The sequence below is a fragment of the Nelumbo lutea genome, chromosome 2, assembly GCF_056320005.1.
Source record: "Nelumbo lutea isolate HS-2025 chromosome 2, American lotus-T2T, whole genome shotgun sequence".
NCBI lineage: Eukaryota > Viridiplantae > Streptophyta > Magnoliopsida > Proteales > Nelumbonaceae > Nelumbo > Nelumbo lutea.
This window is the reverse complement of record NC_142685.1, coordinates 55,812,690-55,831,322: the sequence shown is the minus strand read 5'-3', so window position 1 is coordinate 55,831,322 and position 18,633 is coordinate 55,812,690. Positions and strand designations below refer to the sequence as shown.

At 33.7% G+C, this 18,633-nt stretch overlaps 1 long non-coding RNA gene across 1 annotated transcript; it reads right to left on the bottom strand.

Moving 5' to 3' along the window:
• Positions 1-4,347: 4,347 nt before the first annotated feature.
• On the bottom strand, positions 4,348-7,146 carry LOC148870847 (uncharacterized). Its single transcript, XR_016106764.1, has 2 exons — positions 6,902-7,146; positions 4,348-4,782 (listed from the first exon to the last, which is right to left on the bottom strand). It is a non-coding gene; the product is annotated as an uncharacterized LOC148870847 (long non-coding RNA).
• Between the last annotated feature and the right edge of the window lie 11,487 nt (positions 7,147-18,633).

Genomic DNA, 18,633 nt, shown 5'->3' with positions numbered 1-18,633 from the left:
GCTGTTCATACGTTCCAGTTAATAGTATTCTCCACCAGCATGGGAAAAGCTACTAATAGCACAGCCCATAAACTCGCGAGCAGGTAGGAAGTAGAAACCACCTCGGTACTAATAGGAGATTCAAGAATCACAACTCTAGCTTTAACAGGAAGCCCATACTGGTGGAGGGCAAGCTCAATAGCTAAGGAGTAGTGCAGGCAGATCGTTCAGTGATGCAGCATCAATATGTCCTACTAACCAAGTGGTGGACTGGCTTGCAAGTGAGGCATCAAGAGAATGGGTTGCTTCAGAGAAACCAAGCTCGGCTTATTATTAATGAATATTTATTATTAATGGATATCATGGGGATTGTTTTTCCGCGTCTGTATAATAGATTTTATTTTAGAATTGTTCAGGAATCATTTTAGCTGAAGTGACTCTCTTACGTGAAGTGACAAACATATCGTTCATCAATTTGTATTGATCAGTCCAAAACGTTTCAGTTTAGGTAGAAACAACAATGTAACAAACACAACCTCTGATGTTAAGTTTAAGTAGAAGCCATATCTTTCACCCAATGAGGCAATTACTACTCTGGAAAAACCAGGCAGAGCAATCCTAACCCAAGTGAATGCAAAATTATAACATATCAACATACCCTTTGCACAAGTCCATGAAATCATGAAGAACGTAAGCCTAACAAGAATTCTGTCTAATTTACAATTTTCATGTATCTGAGTCTGTGAATGCGGAATTTAACCACTCATTCTCTCCTGCATCGTCTAAACACAAGCAAATCAGCTAAAATAATGTCAATTATGTTGGCAAGTTCATAGAGTGCCCGGCTGAAATCTGACAAAAACTTGAACATTCAGTCAAAAGACTCACCCACACCCTGTTACTTTGCACTTGTACGGATGCTCCCCTTTTATGAAGCAACGGGATCTCCTGAAAGCAAAATCCCCGTGGACACTGCAAGCATGGCATCTAGCCATACATTGGGAACATCTCTCCATGAATTTAAGATCCATATACGGGAGACTTCCCAACTTGCAGCTGGATCCCGTGTTCTCAGAGTTTTTCTTTGTGAACTTGTATGTGCTCCATCCTTGACAAAGAATGACATCTTACAGCCTTTCCACAGGCACTTGAGGTTGAAGAGATTCTCTTCAACATGAACCGGCTGATGAAACATGGCATACTTTGTGGCCTTGTGGCAGCTGAACCACTTGTTACTGCTACACCCCTGGTTTGGGATTGGCTTATCCTACGCGTGCGTTCTATCTTTCAAGGTTGCAGGGGTGGTGGGAAATCGGTTTGCCACACCACTGAAACCTTCAAGGTCATCACATTTATAAGCTGTCAATTTCATCTTCATTTTCTTTACAAGCAGCTGCACCATCCCCTTGTCTCTTTAGCTTCTTCACCAAATACCTTCTATACTCTTGTGCTGATGTCAGTTCCAGGACCAGATGTTGCAACTGTACTTGCCCTTGGCCTTAAGCTTGGAATTTAAAATGCTGAGGTAAAGCATCTTCCAACTCCATTTTAGTGTAAAGAATGGTCATCAGCACCAGAACTTGGCTCCTTCATATCTAGAGACTCTTTTGGAACTTCATAAAATTCTACCATTGAGACAGGAAAAGTAGAGCAGCCTGTTGAGTTGACATCATTACTACATTCAAGATCTCTATTAGTTTTGGATAACCTGTTGCCCTCCCAATCGATCCATTTGGTGTGAGGCTTGGCCTTCTAATTTGTTTCCTTCAATGTTCTACCATCAATCTTTGCCTCATAAATTCCATCAATTGGGATAGCTTCAGGTGGAGAACCTGGAAGAATTAGATGGTTAGAGAACATTTTCATCTCACTCATATCACTGGTAGACTGCATCTCACGCTCCTCAGAATCATTAAGTGTAAACAAATTACAATCTTTTCCTTAACATCAGTTTCTTCAACATTTTCCTCTACCCCTTCTTTAGCAAACCAGGACAATAATGGCATTGAAACTTGCAGACTATGAAGGATTAGAAATCTCACTCATCTTCTTGGCTTCTTCAGTTGTCTGGGTTTCATGCTGCATGCCATTGTCATCAGTGGGTAATATGGACAACTGTGTGAAATCATTTTCTCCCTTGGTGCCGCAGGTGTCGTCTAGGGTGCTTTCTAGGGTGGCCACAACCACAAGACATAATTAGCGCCTATAGGTTTCTTCTTGTATTTTTAATGATTTTATTTTCTTTGATAACTTTGCTTTCATTTGATTTTCTTACCAATGTACCACTCTTTATTTGTGTCTTCTTGCACAATTTAGCTCTATTTGTACAATTTGCTTTATGATGAGTTCAAGGTCTTCTCGACTTCCACTTTAGGCTTCAGAGTCTTGAACCAGGAATGCCTTCCTGAGCTTTTCTTTGTTTGAAGGAGATGCCTTCCTGAGATCCACACAGTGCCCAAGGTTGAGCCTTCCAAAATCTGTAATGTGCACCCAGGCAGAAATATCGGCCCTACATATTCTAAAATCTGCAGAACTCCCCCAAATACCCCCTCCCCTTCCTGAGAAGGGAAAAAAAAGACAAGAGAATTGTGACCACATCTAATCCCAAAATACACAGCATCTCCAACCCTGAGGTACAAGGACCAGTCCCCTATCTAGAGAGAGAAAGAGAAAGCAGAGATAGAAAAGGAAAACTAAGACAAGAAAGGCGAAAATCAATATTGAACAACACCAACCAAGAGATTTCACTAGCTAAAGACAGCCCGGTAAAACCACTAAGATCAATGCCCATCTCTCACCAAATAATATAATAACTCCCAACCCTCAAGAATAGGAAATCACCCGAGAAGTTACTGACTAGATTTTCCCCGACAACTCTCCCCCTCTCATCCTCACAAACTGAGTTCTAAAAACCCCTTGCCACCACTACTCCCAGGGGATAACTTCACCTAAGTTACCCTCTGAACAAAGAAAAACAAAATTACAAAAAAAGAATAAATCCCATTGATGTTATACATACCTTCAACTGCCATACCCAAGCCCCTCTTCCACATAAAAGCCTTAAACTTCTCATGACACTTGCTACCCTCAGAGAAAAAACACTCACCCAAAGGACTGCCTAGAAACACCTTGATACTCCTTTCATCCTCACTTGATCATGATCCTCAAGCTTCCCAAGGGCTTCTCTATCATGATACTCCCCCTTGACAAAAGGTACCCCCACTTTATTTTCCTGTATTCTAGCACTAAATGTCATTTGGGAGTAAAGATAAGCTCTAGTTGATGGAAATAATATATTTATATTCAAAGGGTAAGATACATAAATTGTATTGATATGCAAATTCTTGAAGCAGAAAGGAATACGTATCAAAATTCTTAAAAGTAGAAAATTGATTCATTTATTTAAGAAGTCAAATGGTTCCATAAGGATGACAACCCATACCCACCCCTTCAAAATTTTCTCTCCCCTTGTTTTATTCCAGGAAAAAAAAAAGTTGTCAGTCCATAGAGATCTGAAATACAATGTCAAAGGTTGCAACTATAACCCCTTTTGTATTGATCATTTGATAGATTAGCATGCCTGGAAAACATCCAAATGTCTTAATATCTGCAGGACCTACATGATATTGAACAGAAGGAGACACGGTCCTGCATATTCCAATCTGTAGCACAGAAGGTTGTAAGTGAGATCTCACCCAAATAATTATCATCATACTAGTTACTATTACGATATTGCCTCCATATGCTAATGAACAATAGTAGATGTAAACAGTGCAAAGGTTGACATGCCTTTCTCTCTTCCTTTAAGATATAGTGAGAGAACGGCAGAAAAAGGGTGTATACAGGTTTGTCACACTGTGAAATTAGACATATCTTAATTCTTTATCGGACAAAAGCATTACACAATTTGTAATAGAAACACTTGTTTAACATGGGGAATTTTGTTCAAAACTTTAAGTTCATTACCGAAAAAAAAAATTAGGTTAAAAACTAGGATAACATGCTAAATCATAAAGTATGTATTTGTGCAATTAGCACATTGTTAAAGGTAAAAGGAAAATGCAGCATTATGAACCAAAGTATTAATTTGGCATATAAGTGATAAAAAAAAATGCATATGAAAGCATGATGACATTCAAATTTCAGTTCAAATTTATCCAGTAGGTTGATTGTGTTTCTCTATATCAATTCAGATTTTAGCTCAGCTTTATGCTGTATATTGCTTCTCTCACTTCGGCATCTTTCTGATGTAGGGGTCTCTTGCCTTTCATCACTAATAAGTTTTCCTCTGTTGTAAGAGATTCAGTTTTCATCATTAATAAAATTCTGAACTGCTTCTGATACATACATACATTCACACACATACAATTGGTGAAAGAAATCAACAGTTGGTATTTTCCATTTGTTAAATCAGAACCTCAAGAAGTTCTACAAAAATGCATCAATACTCAGCATTAGGGCACTACTACAGCCAGAATTCCTATAGTGATTACCACGGTTGAATCCTATGTGTTAAGCCCTCAGAAAAAAGAAATAAAGATCACAGACATAAAAATCACTCAAGCTTTAGAAGGTACATTCAATGAATGAATAGGCAACGAATTGATGTCAACCATCCCCATAAGTATCACAAGAAGAGTTCAAACCTAAAACGGATCAAATGATACCATATTACACATTCGTCTACCAGTAAAAGATGAAAACCTAAATGAATAGGCACCCATCTGCAACTGGGAATCCCTAATGCAACGACCACTTAAGGTGGTAATAGAGTTTTCTTCTCTCCCAAGAACCTAAGTGCAGCTGGCAAGAAAAGAAACTGATTTGAGTTAGTACTGTTTTGTCAAGAAGCAAAAAAGTAGCATCTGTGAATGCATGAAAAGAATCCCTATTCCAGGTCAAAAAGGTTTATTTCTTGCTATTTTTTGGGGATAATAAAATAATATTTATAGAAGATAGGGAGAAAAGGCAAGGTGAAAACTTTTAAGCATATGAAAACAAATAAGAAATATACTAAAGAAGAAATGTTAATGAGATAGTTACACAGATCATAAGTTAAGAATTTTATTTTCACACTGTTTCATGGCAAGTCCTATGTTACCAGGGCATGACAAGGACACGGCTGGATATGGTATTGGATGTGAAATTTACACTAAAAATTGAAGTATCCAACATAATACAACACCCTTGTGCAGACATCTGGATATCATAGGTCAAGACTCAACAGTAAACTCTACATAATGTTTTCTGAATATTAGTTTCAACAGCTTTTTTAGAGTATTTTTAGAGTAACGATTATCTTATGGACTAAATATAAATATTCAGCAAAATTGTGTCAAGTACCTAGTCAGTCAATATTTCCACCATTTGACAATGAAGTCAATGAACTTAATGGATTAGAACTCTCCATAGATGAAACCTAAACATTCTTGAAGAAGACATCTTTCTTGCTGTCCTTGTGGAAATTGTTTATAGTATCCACATCCTGATTCCAACAATTAGAGCTTCCTTGACATTTTTTATTGAAATTTCTCTTCCGCCAATGTGTGTGGAAATACAGAAATGGTTCTTCTGATCTGGTTCCCAAAAACCAGACACAAGAAAATCATTCGCATATTCCACATATATGAGCTAGTCAGAAGCCACCTTCCAAAACAACACCTCTATAAGAAGTAGAGAAACTTCCTGGAACATACCTAAATGATTCCAAACAAAAGCCTTTTTGACTTAAAAGGTTTCCAACTGCCATAAACCTGAGTTGGGTCTTGGTTCTTTTCATATTCTAACACAATTCTTGGTGCCTTATCCTGTAACACCACCCCAACCTCCTTGCCATTCCCTTTAGTTCTAGAATGCAACTGAGAGGAAGACATAGCTGTCAAGCATCACCTAGGTTTCCACCTAGGCATTGACTGGGCAACTAGGCACTCTTGGCCGGGTGCCTCACCTAAACGCCTTGTTTATAGTAACTAGGCACCTGCATAGGCGATAAGGTGCCCACCTAGGAGACTAAAATGACAGGATGGAGTATTATAGTATCATTTATATTGCTATATCTTACTATTATTTATGTTCCTACATTCTATTATATACTAAATTACTAATATACCATATATATCATTTATACTTTTTTTAACGTTTTACTACTGAAATTTAAAAGATCCAAAGGTTTTGAGAAGAGAAAAAGAAAAACAAAACAGAAATATAAAGAAGTCTCTTACATTAAATAAAACAACAGCTCCACCATTGTTCTTTTTCTATTTTACTTACTCTCTCTATCTTAAATTTTACCATATAAAATTATAGCCTTATTTAGTCGCTAATTTGAGATGAAATTGCTCCGTTAAATATTTATTAGCTCAGTATCATTTTTGGAAGTATTGAAATTATTATAATTGAAATACTATTACTTAGATAGATTGATTTTCCATGTTTTGAGAAGAAATTAAAGTTATTAATAAATAAAATTGTTATTTTTCCAATTAATATGCATGCTGAATTGTATATAAACTAGAGAAGTAGGAAAAACTTAGTTTTTATTTTATGAAATTCTTATTGCCTAAGCGTCACCTAGGCGCCCACCTAAGCAACTAGAGGGACGACCTTGCAACGCTTTATCAGTTTGGTGATATTCAAGTGCCAAAGGCAACCTTTTAACCAATTGGATATCTTAACATCATCCATTGTCAACCGAGATTTACAGTGAAGAAATAGAAGAAATCAAAACTAAACTGCGAAACCATGTAAAATTTGCCCACGGAAACTCAAAGATAACATGAATCACGTACGTGTTTCTAACCCTGGAGTGAAGATTATTGACAGTTTGCACATGGGTTTCTTATGGCTCAACATACATTAAATTGAAAAAGTAGAACAGAACAGGAAGAAAAAGCCTAAATTGCAGAGAAGAGATAAACAGAACCTGTAATGGCTATAGGTATGCACAGTTTTGGCGGTTTTGCCTCAGAATAATCTGGTCTCACTTCAGAGGCACTGAGATAGAGCGCCATTTCTCTGGATTTACAACTGAAAGCTGATTGTCTGGCTCTATCATGTATGAACGTTCAATCTGCGCAATGTAGAATCTCACTCATGGATTTGCTCATTCAAGCTACGATTTTAATTGGAATTTGGGAACCGGCCGGTAGATTTGGCGTTACTAAGGCCATGTTTGGCAGTGCTCAAAAATAAGTCTTTATTCAAAATAAATGTTTATTTGCGTCATCAATCATTTATTGGTATTTGGGAAATAAGTTCGAAATAAGTGCTTATTTTTTAAATAAGAACTTATTTTTTAAACCTAAATTTCCAGTTTTTTTAAGTGTTTATACAATAAGCACTTATTCAATTTTTTTCTTCTAAAATTATCCCTAGTTAAATTTTAAAATACCACTAGTTGAATTTTATAAAAATACTTCTAAGAAAGCAGTTTTGTGAAAGTACTTTTATAAATGTACTTCTATAAACATAAAGTGCTTTCGTAAAAGTATTTTTATAAAAGTTCTTTTGTAAAGGTGCTTTCATAAAAGTACTTCTATAAAAGTGCTTTCATACATAAAAGTGTTTTAATAAAAGTGGTTTCAAAGGGTATATTTTGAAAATTTGAAAGAAAGTAAAAGACAAAATAGTCACAAATGCTTATTTAAAAATTAGCACTTGAAAAAGTTGGGTGCCAAATGCAAATAAGTGCTTATTCGAATATGCACTTGTTTTCAAGTACTTATTTTTAACTTGAGCACTCCCAAACATAGCTTAAGTACTAACCTGCTAGGGGTGATCATTTCAGCCCGGCCCGACTCGACTTAGAAATTTTGGGCTTGGGCTTGGGTTTTGTGTTCAGGTCTAGCTCGGGCTTGGGCCCACACCAGGCCTACAAATTTTAGAGCCGGGCTTGGGCTTAATACTTCAAGCCCAGCCCGACCCGCATATATTTAAACTTACACATTTTGTGTAAATGTATACATATCTATACATGTTATTTTACATTATATTATACATGACATGTATAATTTGTATTATATGTAATATTTTATATTATATAATGCATAAAATATGTTGATATGCATATTATGTCATTTAATATATAGATATGTAATATTTTATATATGAGTGACATTGGCCTGGAAATCCGGAATTAGCCCTGGCCCGGCCCGGGCCCATATAGACCTGGGCTAGGGCTTATGATTTAGGCCCGATACCCCAGGTCGGGCCGGGTCCAGGCCAAAGCTATAGCCCTTATTATAATTTCAAAACCCGGCCCATGATCACCCCTATAACTTGCCTGCTGTCACTAAGCTGCTCAAGTGTATTGGTTTATTATAGTCTGCAAATTAAAAGGTTTGGTTCGAGTATAGACACGTATCGGTTTTCAAGATCACCAAAATGCTATATATTAAAACTAGTGGGCCCCTGTGCGATACATAGAATTGAAATTAGGAGTTATTGTTTTATGAAGTTACATAATCCGAGGGTAGGGATGGCAATTTTCTCCATCCCCGCCTAGTACCCAGCCTCCCCAATCAGACGAGGATGAGGTGGAGATCGCCTTAGTGGGGATAGAATTAATAGGAATACCTAATTGGAGACGAGGAGTGAAGTTCACACCCCACCCCAACCCCAATTATATATATTAAATATATGTGTATATATTATATTAAATATATAAAATTGTTTATATTATTTATAATAAATTTTATATTATATATATCAAAATATATTTAAAATATTATTTGCATTTTAATTTTTCCTTTATTTTAAATAAATACCTTTCTAAAAATAAACTTTTAATTAAAAAATTCAGGGATTCAAGTCCTCGATGGGAAAGCCCTCTCTATCAAGGACTAGGGATGCAAGCTAAAATTTTTTATAGGGATTAATTTAAAACTCGAGGTTGGGATGGGGACTATGATCCCCGTCCTAAACTCACCCATTGTCTTTCCTACCCTAAGGGCCATCCCCTAAACATATAAAATTCCCCAAACCCATAAAACTATAGTTCCAATAATCATGGTAATTATAAATGTAGTATCCAATACTTATGGAAATTATTAAAAATTTCCAATTAATTATTTGAAAAATTAGAAGTTTTGTAATTTAAGTTTCACTAAATTAACAAAACCACTAATTATTGCTAAAAAATTATAGTAAATATCAAAATTACTGAAAATATAAAAAATAAATTTATATTTATTGAAATTAATTTTCCACTAAAAAATTACTGAAAATTTTTAATTACTGAAAATATCAATATAAATTTGTATTTAATTATTTATTAATTATTGGTTTCAATAGTTAATTTTCAAAAAATTCTGAAATTAAATTACCAAAATCAGTAATTTTCAACCAGTAATTCTTAGTAATTAAAATTTTCAATTTACCAAAATTACAAAAAATCATAATTTTGGTGTTGACATTTACTAAATAATATTCAATAATATCAGTAATTATTGAAAATATAAAAAGATTTTACAAATTAATTTACCCACGTTTTTGGCTTTTAGATGGGAGAGATTGTTTTGGAGAAATTTTAGGAGGGGTTGAGCTGGTTCGTAACATGAGAGAGAGAGAGAGAGAGAGAGAGAGAGAGTTTAGGAGGGGGTTGGCTAAGAGCCCAGATTTCCTACTCACTTTTCCTACCCACTCTCTACCCACCATGAATTGCAGTCACATCTCTCAATTCATAATAGAGATGTGTGGATCCAATTCATGGCGGGTAGAGAATGTGTAGAAAAAGTGAGTAGGAAATCTCGAGTGATTGAGAATATGAGAGAGAGATTTGGAGTGACACTTTAGTATAGAAGAGAGGGCTGCCACATGGCTACATGAAAGGGCTAGGAAGGGGTAAGGGAGAAAAGAGAGAGGTTTAAGGAAAGAAGAATCAATATATACCATTTAGATTCTTGTAGTTTCAAATCCTAAAACGAACCGATACTCTACTCCGTATTTGTATCAAATTCAAATTTAACGGTAAGTCTACCACTATGCATGCCAAATTCTATTTGCTTTTCAAAATCATATGCATTTTGATTTTAAAGTAAGCGTTCTCTTTTGAGTCCATATTTGTTAATAAATACTAAAATTTATTTATTAAAATTTATATACAAATTAAATTGATTTTTCAAAATTGAAGTATATACATATACATTTTAGTTTTTCTATTATTTTTCAATGATTATCAATTGTGTTTTGATATCTCAAATTCGATGTAAATCATTAAAGACTTATTATGTCTAAAACTTTAAATAACTTTTTTGCAGTAATATAACTTGTATTTTATGTTATTAATATATATTTTTAGAATTTATTTGAATTTATTAATATATATATATATCCATGTATATTCAAATTTTATTATGATACGTCTCTTCAAATTGTTGTCTAATACAACTTACATTTCTAACTTTTAACTCTACTTGGAACCATGAAAGTGAATAAAAGGAGAGCAAATTAGTAATATCTCTCCATGTATATTCAGTCATAAATTTGAAGTGAGAGACTGAATGGTTATAACCCATATGAGGGTGGATTCAGTCCTCACAAAAACTAAATTGTGCTCTCACAGACATCACAGTCGTGCTCCATAGTCCATGCTTTATCTTTTTATTCATGGGGAGATATTACTAATACAAATGCAAAGGGCTGTGAGAATGATATGATTTTGTGAGAATCAAATCCCATTTTGAATCATACGCGCCTTATGTCTAGTGTGGTGTGAGATCGCTTTTGCAATCCAATCTGCTACTTAATTCGCCTCCCCGAAGATATGTTTATAAGGCTCAATTTGAAAAGAATACAGATACAAACATATAGAATGCAAATATATATAAAATAATATAAAATATAAGATTTTTCACTCTACATATTTACATTTATACTCTTTCCAAACTGAGCCTAAATAACAACTCCCTCGAGATGATCCTTTAGTCTTATGCAAATCCTGGATGATGCTCATGAGATTCCATGGAGGAAAAACAAAGAGCCTATATATGTATTCATGGGTTGGCCTGCAAACTGAAGAGAGTCTAGGTCTGCCAGGAAGGAATTAATTACGTGGATCCACTTTTTAATTGGTCCACTCGGAATTGGTTATAAGTCTTTTGGCCGGTATCATAGTTGAACCCACGATCAGCCCTACGAAGAACGTTGACCAATCAAACGCTTCCTATCCATGATATCAGTTGATTGGTTATAAGCTTTATTCATGTATTTCTAATATCATGGTCAAACCTTAATGCAAAATAAATTATCACATGATAATAATAGTCGAGTAATGAGATTAATTGGATCAATTTCTTTGAAAATTGGGTCAAAAATCAAACACCTTCAATTTGGTTCAACTCAAAATAAATCAAATGCCACTCCCATCTCCCCATTCTATTCATAATCCATCCCTCTCCTATTGCACATGTTATTTTGGTTTCACGTCCGGACCATCATACTAAAAATTTTAATAAATCCATTAGCTTTCCTCTCACCAGCCAGGCAGCCACCACTCACCCCACTCTCTCTTTCTTTCTTGCACCAACCAACTAGCAAAACTAAAAACTAGAACCCTTATCTGACGTAAATTTCATTCTCTGAAATCTGAATAATATAAGGTTCAAGTTAGAAGGCAGGCCTACACTCTACAGCACAACTACAGACCCTGGTTTGGGACACATCCATAAAAATAGAACTGAAATGAAACCTTCAATGACTTTTATCATGAACCAGTCCACATTTTTCTCATCCAAAGACTCATTTCATTATTTACAATTTATATTTTATACAAAAATCATGGTTTTGAAAACTAAATCAGACTGCTGAATGGTCGGACCAGTTGATCTGGGAATTAATCATGGCTTTGGATTGGATGGTTCAACTATTTGACCTGAAAACTGGTGGTTAAAGCGGTTCTATTTCCAAATCATTTTATAAAACCATGAGAGAAACAATAAAGGAATGCAAGAAAGAGTGGTAGACATGTGACTATCAAGAAAAAGAGTACTTTATTAATGTATACTTTTTTTTTCATATTATACAATAAACTTTACAGGGGAATCGAGTGGAACAGAACAATGTAAATGTGAGGTCCATTCACCTTACCATGGAGGGGTTTGATCCCCACATCCATTTTGAGAGGGATGCAACTGGATCATCAACAATTGCATTAATATATTTACATACCCTAAGTGCCTAATTAACCAATAGAAGGCCCATGAGGATTAGAGTCAGAAAAGCTTAACCTTTAAGAGTCATCTTTTCGAAACATCGACCTAAAGAAGAAGAAGAAGAAGAAAGAAGAAAAAGAAGAAGAAAAGGTGGATGGAGCAACCAAGCTACAATTTTCAGGGCCGGCGTCTTGATGCAAACAAGGCTGTCACAGCCTCGCTATTTCCGCCCATATGAAGGCAACCCCTCTCACAAGCCTGCTCACAAAGGCCGAGGGTGACGCCTTCAAGCCGCATACACGTAGGCATGCAGTCCATGCCACATCGAGAAAGGGCCTCGCCCATTTGGAAGCTTGCCATCAAGACCAATGCAGAGATAGAGATAATTGCAACAACTACTCTCTTGCAGGCCATCTTTAACCTAATTTTTTCTTTTTCTTTTTGGGGTCTGAGATCCTTCAGCTACTGAAGTGAGTAGGGACGAAGAAGAGGATTAAAGAATTAAGTGCTATATAAAGATGTGGATAACCATTTTGGGGGTAGGTGGAATGGTGTGGAGGAAGATATGAACTAATAAGGCGCAGAAAATGTCTCTGGATCGCTATTCTTATTATACCAACCATGAAATGAGGACATCCCACCCAAATTAAAGTAGAACTTCCCATCACTAATCAACACAAACCATACAAGAGCGGTTCAGTTGATAATTTTTTTTTTTTCGTTATAGTAGAGACCTGAGATCAAATCTCGCTACCACCAGGGTTGAAGGGTTATTATGGGTTTGGGCCTTGGGAGACGATCTACGCCGTTAACCCCAGTTGTTGCATAGCCCCATTAAATAAAGAAACAAAATATACAAGATCAGAAGCTCCTTTGTTAATTTATGAATTAGGGCTTTCAAATTTTCATCAATAATTATCCCCTTGTGTTTAATATATTGGCTTATTCTATGTATGCATTTATCATCAAAAGCAACCTAAAACCATTACTTCAAAATTCGAAGTACAAGGTGACAAGATTATCCTTTACTATCTCAATACAAAGCATGGAATATAATCAATTATATGTCTTTTTTTTTTTAAATTAAAACTGTGTTTTCAGTTTTCTTTTAAGTTCTGTTTACCCATTATGGGAATTTAATCTGGAGTTTTAAATTGAAAAATCTGAAACATAGAGTTTTAACAAACAAAAGAAAAAAGACTAAAATGCATAGAATCCTATGGTGAGTTAAGGGTAGCTTTGTTGGTTGAACGTTCCAAGTTTCAGCATTGCTCTGAAATGGTTAATGGTTAACTTGCTGCTCTTCTTCAACATGGGCCATAGAGGCCCAATTCCGATTAAAAGAAATTAAAGAAGCACATTGAGGCATTATCAGTCTGGTCTACGTGGCACATCTTCAGTATAGCCTATTAAGGCATTTTGTTGATCCATTGTGGTCTATAGTGGTGAAACAAGACTCGTGTAGCTGACAGACCCCATATGGTTGGGATAAGTCATTGATGATGAAGATGAATGATGACGATGATGATTGTGGTGTTTATTTTCACTCCCATGTGGCCCATTATCAAATTGGCCCAAGAACCTAGCCCTTGGTTGACCCAATGAGACCTATTATTGGCCTGTTTTTCCATTCTTTATTTGGCCCCTATTGGCCCATGGATGAAATCCTTGAGCCCAATGTATTTGAGAGGGCTTATTAGGGAATAAGGATGAATAATGATTATTGATTTGAAATAAGATAAGGTAGAGTGTTTGAAATGAGATGAGAGCATTTAAGATAGAATAGGAATGAAAGTCTTGAGAATCTTATCCTTTTTCTTATATAAACATGATGCAATTCTCCTTTTTTGATTAATGCAATTAACTATCTTTCTCCGAAACCTTATGATGCTCTCAATCAATTCAGATCTCATAACCACATAGATGCTACCCACATGACGCTAGGAATATCTCTTCATGAATGATAACATGTAAATACGGAAAATGTTCTCTGTGTATTTGTACGTGTTTCACTTTCAACAGATATGGGCTCTGGGGCAGATGGGGTAACACCTAAAACTTGGTAATAAGCTCAAAAGTATATCCCCTTTAATCAAATGAAGACGAAACTCATAGGTACAAATAGGATACCAACATTGCATCAGGCTCAGATTTTTGATCCAGGCTTATATAAATTTTGACAAAATCCCAACCTGAGCCTGTCAAGAATTCAGATTTCCTACTCACTTTTTTTACCCACTCTCTACCCACTTTAAATTAAAGTCACACATCTCTCAATTTATAATAGAGATGTATAGCACCAATTCACGGCGAGTAGAGAATGGGTAGAAAATCCTGAGTGGCCCATGTTGCACCCTTAATTATGTCAATGGCTATATGATGTAGCTGATGATAGTAAAAAGCTTTCAGGGATCTTCTCAAAAATACTCTTTCTTAGTTTCAAACTTGTTTGCAATTTGCAGTTCCATGAATAGAATACATAAGCTTCATATACACACCATACGGTAAGTAACCATGGTACATATGCCTTAAAGATGAGGTAGCTTGAGAGATATAAACCAAGGTCCACCCTTATTATATTTACTATATTCTCCACATACAACAGTAGTTGCACTACTTACAATACAGCATTAACACACACACTTATACACACACACACACATATATATATATATATATATATATATATATATATATATATATATATATATATATATATATATATATATATATATATATATATATATATATATATATATATATATATATATATATTTTGTGATCAGATAGTCACACCCACCCTAACTTACATATATACTAACTCAGCAAGAAGCTTACATATATAAATTCTAATCAACCTTTTACACCGTTACTACCCTTGTCTCACTTGCCCCCTTTTTTGTTGCAATTGTTATAATCTTTTCTGGGTATTGTATGATGGTCGTTGACGACATTAATGCTCCCGGAGTACGAGCCATTCATGTTCTCATTCTCTTCTCTTCCAATTCCATTCTTCACAGTCTGTTCTTCTTGTTGCTGGTTTTCCCCATTTATTTCAACCATTAGAGATTTCCTTTGCACCGCCAGACAAGAGTTCATCACCATCATCAGGACCAGAAGGAGAGTTAAGGACTTCATTCTCAACTGTTGGCTTGGTTCCTGTCATACATTGTCCAGAAAAACAAACAATTTCACGTATGTAAGTACGTAGTTCACTAGTTTGAGGTAATTAATCAGTACAGGATAATTATATATAGCAGGCTGGTTGGATTGAAAACTTCCAAAAGAGCCTGAATCTGTCCCCAGTTTAAGTAAATTAAGTTGGCATAATAGCCCACTTCTGGAAATTAACAAATTTATCTAGTATACAAACTAGCATTTCCAATCCTACTTACAGCAGAAGAAGATGGTTGTAAGCATATATGACTATAAAATTTCTTACTTACCCAACAAAGAAGAAACTCCAAGGAGACTAGAGAGGGTAATTGTATGATGAGCTTCTGAATAACCAGAGAGATTTATGCTTTCCTTATATAGGAAAACAAGCTAGGGTTAACTTCATTGACGGTTGACATAAAATCATGACCATGGGATCTCCACTCTCCACGCACCAAAGTGAGGCAAGATTCAGTGGGAAGCACATTTTGTTCAATTAGCTAGTTAGATTGATTAATTTTAGTGCCGATTAAATGATGGGTTCAAGAAAAATTCCTCGTCTCTAATGGTAACCTTATAGGGTTTTGACACCCTTCAGTGTTCAATGCCACAAAAGTAGAGAGAGAAGCAGGTCAATCAAATACAGTGGTTTTCCTGTTGCATTGCCCAATGATGCAAGCCAGTTCAGATAACTATCTCAGAAGTTTCACGACAACCCATCACTTATGAAGAGTCTTAATTTTGGAGAGTCATTTGGAAAAAGATTAATTATTTAAAGTATCCTTAAACTATCTAAGAAATACTTAAAGGCCCCTGCAATTTCAAAGCCTGCTGTGTTTTGTAAGTGATTAATTAGTCTCGAATAACGTAATTATTTCCCTGCTAGCTGCTAGCTTATACTATCACGCTATCAGCATAGCCAATTAGCCATATAGCGACACTTGTTTCGTATTTGAACATGAACTGAAATTTCATAAAAAATATATCTCCTTTTCCAGGCAATAAGTTGTCCCTGTGGACAAGAAAATGAAAAGAAAACCCAGGCAATTAAAGGGGTGAAAAAACATGAAGTTAACCCATATAGTAGACCCAGTGCTGTTGATCCGGCTGCTTGAACCGCTCTAACTGTCACTCGATTAACATTTTGGGTCTGGTTTGAGTAAAATCAGGAGAAAGTAAAAAATTCGTTGATTTAGTCAAAAACCGTCTGATATAGATGGTGGGACCATTGACCTATTCGACCCGGTGATCGGGTTGCAGGTTTGCATACCAACTATGTATGCAAACTTCAAGAGACCATAACCTTACACTCTGATGTTCGACTAAGGTTTTTTTTTTTTTTTTTTTTTTTTTTTGGATAAGCAGCCTCAAATTGTAATTTTTACTATTCTTTTATAAATAAAAAATTTAAAATTGAATAAAATATAAATTAAATATAAAATATAAAATATATTACATGTAAAACATAATTATGCATTATTTATTGATAAATACATGTTTATACATACCTATTTACGTATATATACATTTATGTATGTATATATATATATATATACATACCCATTTTCCATATCGCATGATCCAACCCGGCCGGTCGAACCAGTGACCAATGACCTAGAGGCAAAAATGGTTCAACCTCCAGGTTAGTTTTTAAAACGCTGCATAGACTAGCCTATTGCTAGCTAAACAATCTTCTCGAGTTAATTTTGAATAAGTTAATATAATGAAACATAAAGTAAATAATGAAATATATATATATATATATTTAAAACACAACAATTTAGAAAATATTTACTTTTTTTGAATTTTTTATTTTTTATGTCATTTTAAAACAACCAATGAGATACTCTCCTTCCCCATAAAAAATACTTAAAATCTCTCCCTTCCTCTTTTTCTCTCACACGTTTTCAATAATCTAAATAATATCCTCTCCTAAAATTTCTCCTAAACTACCTCCCATACATCCTCCATTTTTCCTAAATTATCTCAAATTCCTATTTATCCTCTCCCCACATTTATCTATTTCTATCTAAATAAAGATTGAATTTAAAAATTTTTAAAATTAAAAATTATTTAATATTCTAACAAAATTATATAATAATTTTAAAATATTTATTAAAACACAAAAATTAATTATAATAGGTGTAATAATATTCGTATTATTAATAATTTTATATTTTTACAAAATTCCTCAAAATAAACAATATAAATTATGATTTTCCAAATTATTCAAATGACAAAAATTTAACATTAAAAAATAAAATATTATTTAAATATTTCAATAACTAAATATCTTAAAAAACAAAATACTAAGCTTAGATAAATAATTATATAACAAACTATTTAATATTATGTAATAACTTTAAAATAAAAAAAATTAAATATTTGATATATAATTTAAATATTTAAGAAAAAACTAAATGTTTAAATAATTAAATATTTAATATAACTTGATTTTAAATAGTTAAAATAATGAAATTATGTAGTAAACTTAAATTTTTTTAAAAGTATAAAAATAATATTAAAATTACTAATAATTTTATATTTTACAAAAATAATAACGAAATTATGTAATAATAGTATAAATTATAATTTTACAGAGTATTAAATTCGATGAATAAGTAATATTTTTCTAATTTAATTAATGATGTTATTTAAATAACTAAATATTATTGTAAATAACTAATTTTACTTATATTAATTAATAGTGCTTAATAACTATCAAAAAATTAATATTTATTATTAATAATAATTTTAAAATCTTAATCTATATTTATTATATATTTATCTATACTAAAAAGAATATTTATTGTTTTTTAGTAATTTTATATTTTTTTGTGATAAATATATTTTCAATAATTATGTATAAATTTATTTTTGCTTTGTTATTTAATAGAAAATTTTCAATAATTATTGAAGATTAAATTACTGTTATTTAACTTTTTAAATTTAATTTATTGTACTTATTGTATTTACTCTATTTTTGTTATAATTTAGTGATTAATTTTTATTAGAGATTAAACTATTATTTGGTATTAAATTATTTATTGACTAATTTAATATATTTTTTGGTATTTATTGTATTTTTATTAGTTATTTATTGTATTTTAATTATAGACTACAATGAGATATTTGCTCCAGTTGCTCACCTTGACACAATTAGGGCATTGATAGCACTAGTTGCACAGAAGAAATGAAAAACTTTTCAACTTTATGTAAAATCTGCATTCCTCAATGGCTATCTTAAGGAGAAAATCTATGTGGAGCAACCTCAAGGGTTCATGGTGCAAGGACAAGAAGACAAAATTCTCAGATTAAAGAAGGCACTATATGGCTTAAAACGAGCTCC